This window comes from Petaurus breviceps, unplaced genomic scaffold (genome assembly GCF_028583685.1).
Source record: "Petaurus breviceps papuanus isolate PSGF00001 unplaced genomic scaffold, PetGlider_PUasm1.0 37, whole genome shotgun sequence".
NCBI classification, from domain to species: domain Eukaryota; kingdom Metazoa; phylum Chordata; class Mammalia; order Diprotodontia; family Petauridae; genus Petaurus; species Petaurus breviceps.
The window spans coordinates 6,678,940-6,689,354 of NW_027186296.1; the positions used below are offsets into that span (position 1 = coordinate 6,678,940).

General features: G+C 40.8%; 1 pseudogene; it reads right to left on the reverse strand.

The window, feature by feature from the left end:
- Positions 1 to 1,368, reverse strand: part of LOC138168421 (protein LSM14 homolog A pseudogene) — a 2,191-nt pseudogene extending 823 nt beyond the window's left edge.
- Positions 1,369 to 10,415: the final 9,047 nt, after the last annotated feature.

A 10,415-nucleotide genomic window follows, 5' to 3' on the forward strand; every position in this document is an offset into this window, starting at 1 on the left:
TGTTGTCTTTCCTATACTCAAAATCTGCAAACTCCCTGCCCCCTAGGCCACCTCTGAATCCACCACAAAATCCTTGAGAAGTGGCAAAGCTACCACCTCTTCCACCCCCACACCCTCTGCCAACATGGAAACCAGTTCCTCCTCTACCTCAGTAGCCTCCTTGGGCACGATTTGGATGGAGGGGAATTCCAAATGTTTCAGCATTTAGTCTTCTTTCCTTTGCCCAAGTTGGTCTTCTTTCTCTATTATCCTCACAGGAGATGTTATCAAAGAAAGATTCAGTTTTGTCATAATAGAAATTAGGTCCAAGTGGATCCTCTTCATCAGCATTTCCTTCACTGTTTTGGGTATCTACCCCTGAATCACCTTTATCTCCACCATTTACAGGCTTTTCCTGTTTCTCGAATTTATCTTCTTTTGATTTAAGCTTATTATGAAATTCTCTGTCAATTTTCTCCTTGTTGAATTGTGCATTAGCACTTTCAAAGTCAAAGTCTTTCTCAAACTTCATTGGGCCATCCCTCCGAATTCCAACTCTTCCTCTGCCACCATGATGACTTCCTCTTCCTCTTCGAGGTGTTGAAGGGCCACCTGGAATTGCTTGTATCTTGTTTTCATTTCTGATTTGTTCATTTTCTGGTCTGGAAATTTTGTGTGCTTCAGCTCACCTGTGCTCTTGATTCTCTATTGCTTTTTGGCTGGTAGGTGGCAAAGGTCTGGCTGATACAGGGCTCCTTCTCCCAACAGGTGCTGGAGCAGGTAAGTGGGCCGAGGAGGTCTGTACTGCTTGTTCCATGGTTGGGCTTTTTCTCAAAGGGTCTAACTGAGGGCTTGAACGACCTTGAGATGGCTGTTTGAAGACCTTGCATCCTGTGTAAAGGCAGACCCAACTGCACTGCCCTGGGATAAGGCAGCACTGGCTGTTGTTTCTGTTCGAAAGATGTCAGGGAGCTACCAGCAACACCAACAGCAGCAGACCGCTGCCCGACTGATGGACTTGGGCTGAACTGACTATATGCTGGCATCCTACCAAAAAGACCATAGGAGCCCACTGACTGGAATGAAGAAGTAGATGATCCAAGGGAAGACTGAACAATAGCTGGATCCTGAGGCAAAGAGCACTGTGGTTTCGGTGGTTCACAAACAGTAAGATCTTTAATGTCACTACCACGGAAGATAATGTATTCAAAAACTTCATCACGAGGTGGTATTGGTCGATCTGTTGGTCTGTCTTCTGTACCAAAGGAACGAACTTTGGCGAGGGCCACGGTGAAGTTCTCCATGTCGATGGTGTAGAGGATGCCCTCTTAGTGGATCTCCACCTTGGAGATAAGGCTGATCTTACTGTCGATGTAGGGGGTCCCTCCACTCATGGCGTTGCCCCGGCCTCGCCGCACCTGGAGCCTGGGCAGGATCCTTAGAGAGGCCCATCCACTGCCGCCAATCCCTCACCCACCCCCAGCTCAGTCCCAGGACCAGCTGGCCCGCCTGACCTTGGCCCCAGCCCACTCCACCGACTACGGTAGCCACCTCTCTCCCAACATGGCTGCCCTCCGCTCTGCTGTGCTCGCTCCGAAGATCAAATTTTCCATTGAGCTATGGCGTTTTCATCAGGACAATCCGGAAGTCCCTTATTTCACTGAATGTCCATATCCCCCTCTGAAAGATTCTGCTCAATGTCACTGGGTACTTAACTGATCCCCGGTTGTAATCCAAGCTCCTTTGTCCTACAAAACATCATATTTCAAACCCTTTGATCTTTTAACATAGCAGCTGCAACGTTTTGCATAATCCTGTGTTTCCATGATATTTGAATTGTTTCTTTTTGGCTGCTTGAAGTATTTTCTCCTTATGATGATAATTCTGGAACTTGGCTACAATATCCCCTTGGTGTTTTCTTTTCTTTTTTTTTTAATTCAATTTTTAATTTATTAATTTGTTTGTTTCCTTTTAGTTTACAGGATTCAATTCCACAATTCCTTGAATTTCACATTTTGTCCCCCTCCTTCCCCTCCCCCCCATGGCATCTTATAATCAAGTATAGGATCTGTAAATACTTTCACATTATACAATGGTCAGGTTATAAGGATGGATTGTACAAGCTAGAATGAAAAATGGTAAAGAGGACATAAAATCAAATGAGAGAACAAAAAAGATCAGGTATTTTGCTTCCACCTGGATATAAATTTAGTTCTTTCTAGTTCTTTCTCTGGATACATGTTTTTCTCTCCATCATGGGTCTTTTGGGATTGACTTATATCCCTGCATTGTTGAGAAGAGTCCAGTCTATCAAAGTTGGTCATCACACATATGCTGTGTCTGTAATTGTGTACAAATTCCTCCTGGTTCTACTCTTCTCACTCAGCATCAGTTCTTTTAAGCCTCTCCAGGTAAATATGAAGACCGCCTGCTCCCCGTTTCTTATAGCACAATAATATTCCATAACATGCATATACCACAACTTGTTCAGCCATTCCCCAATAGATGGACACCCCCTTAATTTCCAATTCTTTGCCACAACAAAAAGAGCTGCTATAAACATTTTTGTACATATGGGTCTTTCTCCCATTTCTATGATCTCTTTGGGATATAACCCTAGGAGTGGTATTGCTGGATCAAAGGGTATGAAAGTATTTATAGCCCTTTGGGCAGTTCCAGATTGCTTTCCAGAAAGGCTGGATCAGTTCACAACTCCACCAACAATACATTAGTGTTCCAGTTTGCCCACATCCTCTCCAGCATTTGTCATTTTCCTGTTTTGTCATCTTAGCCAATCTAACTGGTGAGATGTGGTACCTCAGAGTTGTTTTGATTTGCATTTCTCTAATCAATAGTGAATTAGAGCATTTCTTCATGTGCTTATAGATAGCTTTAATTTCTTTCTCTGAAAACTGCCTGTTCATATCCTTTGACCATTTATCAATTGGGGAATAACTTGTATTCTTATACATTTGACTCAGTTCTCTGTATATTTTAGAGATGAGTCCTTTGTCAGAGATATAGGTTGTAAAGATTCTTTCCCAATTTCCCACCTCCCTCCTAATCTTGGTTATATTGGCTTTATTTGTACAGAAACTTTTCAATTTCATGTAGTCAAAATTATCCATTTTACATTTTATAATGTTCTCTAATTCCTGTTTTGTCATAAAGTCATTCCCTCTCCACAAGTCTGATAGGTAAACTATTCCTTGTTTTAGCAGACTGCTTACAGTATCAACCTTTATACCTAGATCATGAACCCATTTAGACTTGATTTTGGTATATGGTGTTAGATAATGGTCTATGTCCAGTTTCTGCCATACTATATTCCAGTTTTCCCAGCAGTTTTTGTCAAATAGTGAGTTCTTATCCCAAAAGCTGGGGTCTTTGGGTTTATCAAACAATACATTACTGTAGTCGTTGACTTCTGAATCTCGTGTGCCTAATCTATTCCATTGATCCACTCCTCTATTCCTAAGCCAGTACCAAGTAGTTTTGATGACTGCTGCTTTATAGTACAGATTGAAATCTGGTAAAGCTAGTCCACCTTCCCTAGCATTTTTTTTTTATTAATTCCCTTGATATTCTGGACCGCTTATTCTTCCAGATGAATTTTGTTACTATTTTTTCTAACTCTATAAAGTAGTTTTTTGGTAAATTAATTGGTATGTCACTAAATATATAATTTAATTTAGGTAAAATTGTCATTTTTATTATATTAGCTCGACCCAGCCATGAGCAATTGATATTTTTCCAATTAGTTAGATCTGACTTTATTTGTGTGAAAAGTGTTTTGTAGTTATGATCATACAGGTCCTGGGTTTGTTTTGGCAGGTAGATTCCCAAATATTTTATAATGTCTACAAGAACTTTAAATGGGATTTCTCTTTCTACTTCTTGCTGTTGAATTTCATTGGAAATATATAGGAATGCCAAGGATTTATGTGGGTTTATTTTATATCCTGCAACTTTGCCAAATTTATTTATTGTCTCAAGCAGTTTTTTACTTGATTCTCTAGGATTCTCTAAGTATATCATCATATCATCTGCGCAGAGTGATAGCTTGGTCTCTTCTTTGCCTAACTTGATTCCTTTGATTTCTTTTTCTTCTCTAATTGCTACTGCTAACATTTCTAGTACCAGATTGAATAAGAGGGGTGATAGTGGACACCCTTGTTTCACCCCTGATCTTATGGGAAATGCTTCCAGCTTCTCCCCATTGCATATAATACTTGCTGATGGCTTTATATAGATGCTACCTATTATTTTAAGGAAGGCTCCATTTATTCCTATACTTTCTAATGTTTTTAATAGGAATGGATGTTGTATTTTGTCAAAAGCCTTTTCTGCATCTATTGAGATGATCATGTGGTTTCTGCTAGTTTTATTGTTGATATGCTCAATTATACTGATGGTTTTCCTAATATTAAACCATCCTTGCATTCCTGGAATAAATCCTACCTGATCAAAGTGTATTATTCTTGAGATAAGTTGCTGTAGTCTTTTGGCTAGTATTTTATTTAGAATTTTTGCATCTATATTCATGAGGGAGATTGGCCTATAATTTTCTTTCTCTGTTTTATCTCTTCCTGATTTAGGTATCATTACCATATTTGTGTCATAAAAAGAATTTGGTAGGACTCCTTCTTCACTAATTTTCCCAAATAATTTGTAGAGTATTTGAATCAATTGTTCTTTAAATGTTTGATAGAATTCACAAGTGAATCCATCTGGCCCTGGAGATTTTTTCCTAGGGAGGTGACTGATGGCTTGTTCAGTTTCTTTTTCTGAGATGGGATTATTTAAGTAATCTACTTCCTCTTCAGTTAATCTGGGCAACTTGTATGTTTCTAAATATTCATCCATTTCCCTAAGATTGTCCAATTTATGTGCATACAATTGGGAAAAATAATTCCTAATTATTGTTTTGATTTCCTCTTCATTGGAGGTAGATTCACCCTTTTTATTTTTGATACTCATAATTTGGTTTTCTTCTTTCTTTTTTTTATCATATTGACTAAGGGTCTATCAATTTTGTTGGTTTTTTCATAAAACCAGCTCTTGGTTTTATTTATTAGTTCAATAGTTTTCTTAATTTCGATTTTATTAATCTCTCCTTTAGTCTTCAATATTTCTAGTTTAGTATTTAATTGGGGATTTTGAATTTGTTCTTTTTCTAGGTTTTTTAATTGCATGCCCAATTTGTTGAGCTCCCTTTTCTCTAATTTAATCACGTATGCACTCAGGGATATAAAACTTCCCCTAAGAACTGCCTTTAATGCATCCCACAGATTTTGGTATGTTGTCTCATTATTATCATTCTCTTGAATGAAATTACTGATTGTTTCTATAATTTCTTGTTTGACCCACTCATTCTTTAGGATCAAATTGTTTAATTTCCAGTTAGTTTTTAGTCTGTCTTTCCCTGGCCCTTTATTGCATATACTTTTTATTGCATCATGATCTGAGAATGATGCGTTTAATATTTCTGCCTCACTGCATAGAATTGTGAGGTTTTTATGCCCTAGAACATGGTCAATTTTTGAATATGTGCCATGAACTGCTGAGAAGAAAGTATATTCCTTTTTATCCCCATTCAGTTTTCTCCAGAGATCTCTCATACCTATCCTCTCTAAAATCCTGTTCACCTCTTTAACTTCTTTCTTGTTTATTTTGAGGTTGGATTTATCAAGTTCAGATAGGGGGAGATTAAGGTCTCCCACTAGTATAGTTTTGCTATCTATTTCTTCCTCTAATTCCTTTACCTTCACCTCTAGGAATTTGGATGCTACACCACTTGGTGCATATATGTTAAATAGTGATATTGCTTCATTCTCGATAACAGGATATAGTTTCCTTCCTTATCTCTTTTAATTAGGTCAATTTTTGCATTTGCTTTATCTGAGATAAGGATTGCTACCCCTGCTTTTTTTACTTTAGCTGAGGCATGATATATTTTAGTCCAACCTTTTACCTTTACCTTGTATGTATCCCTCTGTTTCAAATGTGTTTCTTGTAAACAGCATATTGTAGGATTATGATTTCTAATCCATTCTGCTATCCGTCTCCGTTTTATAGGAGAGTTCATTCCATTCACATTTACAGTTATGATTGTTATCTGTTTCTTTCCCCTCATCCTATTCCTGCCCCTGTTAATGTTCGTATTTTCCCTCCCTTCTCCCTTCCCCCCCTTAATAGTTTTCCTTTTGACCACCGCCTCCCTTAGTGTTCCCTTTTCGGCCCCCCTCCCTTTTCCTCCCCTTTCCCCCTTACTACTTCCCTCCCTACAAATCACTCCCACCCCCCTTTTGTAACCCTTTCCCCCTCCTACTGCCTGTAGGATATTGTTATATTTAATGAGGTATGCTATTTTTTCTTCGCATCAAGAATGACAGGAACAGATCTCATGTGAAGCTCCTCTCCCTCCCCTCTTTCCCTCTAAAATGATGTGTGTTCTCCTTGTTTACCTTTCTAAGTCACTGTTGCTTCTTGTAATTGGAGGTTGAATTTTCCATTGAGTTTTGGCTTTTTTATCAAGAAGGTCTGGAACTCTGTTATATGATTGAATGACCATCTCTTTGCCTGGAAGAATATGCTCAGTCTCACTGGGTATGTGATCCTTGGTTGTAATCCGAGCTGTTTTGCCTTCCTGAAAATTGTATTCCACTGCCTCCGATCTTTCAGTGTGGAGGCTGACAAATCCTGTGCAATCCTCACTGTGGACCCTCGATATTTGAATTGTTTCTTTCTGGCCGCTTGAAGTATTTTCTCTTTTATCTGGTAGTTCTGGAATTTGACCACAACATTTCGAAGATTTTTCAGTTTGGGATCTCTTACAGCAGGTGTCCGGTGGATTCTGTCGATTTCTATTTTCCCCTCAGGTTCTAGTATCTCAGGGCAGTTTTCCTTAACGAGCTCTTGGAGAATGTTGTCCAGGCTCATTTTTTCATCATAATTTTCTGGTAGGCCTATGATTCTCAGATTATCTCTCCTGGATCTGTTTTCTAGGTCTGTTATTTTTTCTTTGAAGTATTTTACCTCTTTTTCTAATTTTTCATTTTTGTTGTTTTGCTTGGCTAATTCTTGGTTCCTCATAGAGTTATTTGTTTCCATTTGTTTAATTCTGGTTTTTAGCAAATCATTTTCCTTGGTTAATTTTTGAAGCTCCTTTTCCATATCATACACTTTTCTTTTTAGAGAGATGTTTTCCTCATTATAATGTTTTTCGAATTCTGCTATTTTTGTTTTGAGAGAATTATTCATTTTGTCTTCTATCTCTCTCATTTTGCTCTCAAAGTTCCTTTTGATCTCATCTAGGAGAGCCTTCTGTGCTTGGAATCCATTCCCTGTTGAAGTCTCAGCTGTGGGTGTGGAGTCCACAGTGTCTCCCTCTGAGGTTGGTTCCTCCCTCTGAGGATAGTAGGACTCTAGAGTCTTTGTCTTTGTAGTCTGTTTTCTACCCATTTTGAGGCAGTGTCCTAGCCACGCCCTTCCTCTAGGATCCCAAGCCTTTACTGTTGAAGGTTTTGCCCTGGGGCAAGAGTTACTATATTTTCAGGGTCAGAGGGAGGGTTTGGAGCAAGTGGGGTTCACTCTGCCATCCTTGTCTTTGGAGGTCCTGAAAGGGGCTTTTTAAAAACAAAAAAAAGTTTTCTGGGCTATGAAGTGGTAGCCCCAGGAGTGTTTGCTGTCCAGTATAGGGGCCCCTGTATTTGCTTCTTACCTTGCTCTTTCCAGTCCCAGCCCTTTGGTGATAGGCCTGGTAGTGGACCTTGTGGTTGGTGGGAAGACTTGCCCTCAGAGTTGATCAGGCCCCTTCCAGGCCTGCGTCCGCCACGCCTTCCCGCACAGGCCGCTGTGCCTTCCCAGCCTGCGCCTGCCGCGCTGCCGCCGCACCTTCCGGCGCAGGCCACCGTGCCGTCGCCCGCTATTATTCCTTATTAGAACTTGTCCTTCACATCTATGTATTGATAAATCTGGAAATGGCCACAGCTGCTGCTGATCTGGAGTCCCTCTGGCTGACGGCTGATCAGGCCCGCCCTGGCGCTAAAGCCTCGGTGTGGGGCTGGGCTCGGCTCCCAGAGCGTTATGCTGGCCCATTCCTGCCAGCCTGCCGGGCTGTTCTCAACGGGAGGTTATCTTCTCTGTGTCACTTTGTGGGTTCTGCAGCTCCAAAATTTGTTTAGAGTCCCCTTTTTACATGGATTGGGGAGGGTGGAAGCCGGAGCCTCAGGAGGGTCGTGCTTCTACTCCGCCATCTTGGCTCCGACCCTCCCCTTGGTGTTTTCAATTTGGTATCTCTTTCATGATGAGATCAGCAAATTCTTTTGATGACTGTTTAATCCTCTGGTTCTAGGACCTCAGGGCAGTTTTCCTGGATGATTTCTTGAAAGATGCTGTCCAGGCTTCCATAATGGTTCTCGGGTAGACCAATAATTCTTAAATGCTCTCACATGGATCTATTTTCCAGGTCAGTTGTTTTTCCAATGAGGTATTTTATGTTTTCTTCTATTTTATCATTCTTTTGATTTTGTTTGACTGATTCTTGATGTCTCATAGAATCATTAGCTTCCAGCTGCCCAATTCTAATTTTTAACAAAGTATATTTCTCCTTTTCTGTTTGACCAATTGTACTTTTTAAGGAGTTGTTTTCTTCAGTGCACATTTTTTTGTTTTGTCAATTGTATTTTACAATTTTTCTTCTACCTCTTTTATTTGACTTTCAAAAACCTTCTTGAACTCTTCCAAGAAGGCTTTTTGGGCTTGAGACCAGTTCACATTCCTCTTTGAGGTTTTGGATGTGGGTATATCGACCATGTTGTCCTCTCCTGAATTTGAGTTTTGGTCTTCCCTGTCATCAAGATATTTCTCTATGGATAATTATTTTTTTTATTCATCTTGATAATATTGTTTGCCTTTTTGGCCTTTAAATTTAATCTCTGCTTCTACAGCCCAGGGGGCACTGTCCCATACTTCTTGTGCTGAGGGCTAGGGGCCTGGTTATTGGTTTTCTGCCTGGGGCCTCAGGTGTTTGTAGTTGGACTTGTAGTGGTCTGATGTTTTACCTGGTGCTGAACTGGAGGTATTGTCTACCTGGTGTTGGTACTTGCCTGCTCCTCCACCCTTGGGCTCAGGATTTTCTGCCCCTCTGCTGAGGTGGGGCTTGTTGTTGACTTGTTGGGATGCCTCCAGTCTGGTACTGTTCCCCTTCAACCACAGCAAGAGGGGACTTTCCCATTAATCCCCTTAGCCTCTGGAGCTAGAACTAAGACTGCCTTACCCTATCTTTTTGCTGCTTCCGCTATTTCAGGATTTTCCTTGGGGCAATATTCTCAGGGTTTTTCAGGGTTAACAAGGGAGGGTGAGAGCAACTTGCTGTTTACTCCACCATAATGGTTCCTGGAAGTTTAAATAGGTGACTTTCAAACATTCATTCTGTGTGCTGATAGCCCCAGGAGCAGCTGCTATCACTGCCACAGGCCCTGCACAGGACTGTGCTTCTCTCTCACCCTGTTCCAACAGACACTCTCTTGTGCTGGGAGGTTGGGGAATCACCCCTGCTGCCAGTGATTCAGGACCCCAGGGTCTGCTCTGGCCTTAATATGGTTGAGTTTGCACTGGTGAAATCTGCATGCTAGATGATGCTCTTCTCCCAGGCTGGCGCAACAGACCCAACAGACCCTTTGTGTCCACTCTCCAGGTTGTCTTGGAATGGAAATCTGCTGCACTCTTTCTCTTTATGGATTCCACTGCTCTAGAATTTGTTCTGATTCACATTTTACAAGTATTTGAAGGAGTTTGTGGTAGATCTCAGGTGAGGCCCTTCTTTCACTCCACCATCTTGGCTCTGCCTCCCTATTTGTAACTCTTAAAAATGGTATCTTAGGGGCGGCCAGGTGGCACAGAGAGTAAGAGCGCTGGCCCCAGTGTTGGGAGACCTGGGATCGGTTCCAGCCTCAGATACTCGGCACCCACACAAAAATAACTGGCCATGTAACCTTGAGCAAGTTACTTAACCCCGATTGCTTTAAAAAAAATGGTATCATTGTGAGGGTAGTTAGAAGTAGCATATATTGATAGAGGGCTTGGATTTGAGTTGATTATGATTAGATGATCCTAAATTATTGAAATGTGTAGGAAGAAGTAAAATAGAGTTAATTATCACAACAAAAGAGGCATGAATGGAGGGTGGGCCATATGGGAGCTTTATTCTAATCTGAACTGGATTAAAAAGGGAATAACATATACATCTAGTTTGTTCTAAAAGCCTTATTAATTTACAGAGAAATAAGGGAGGGGAAAGGGGATAGGATAAGGGAGGGACTTTTACAAGGCTATGTAGACTAAAGAGGAAATGATGGGAAGTAAATTAGAGGCCAGAGGAGGAATAGGAGAGAGAGAGAGAGAGAGAGAGAGAGAGAGAGAGAGAGAGAGAG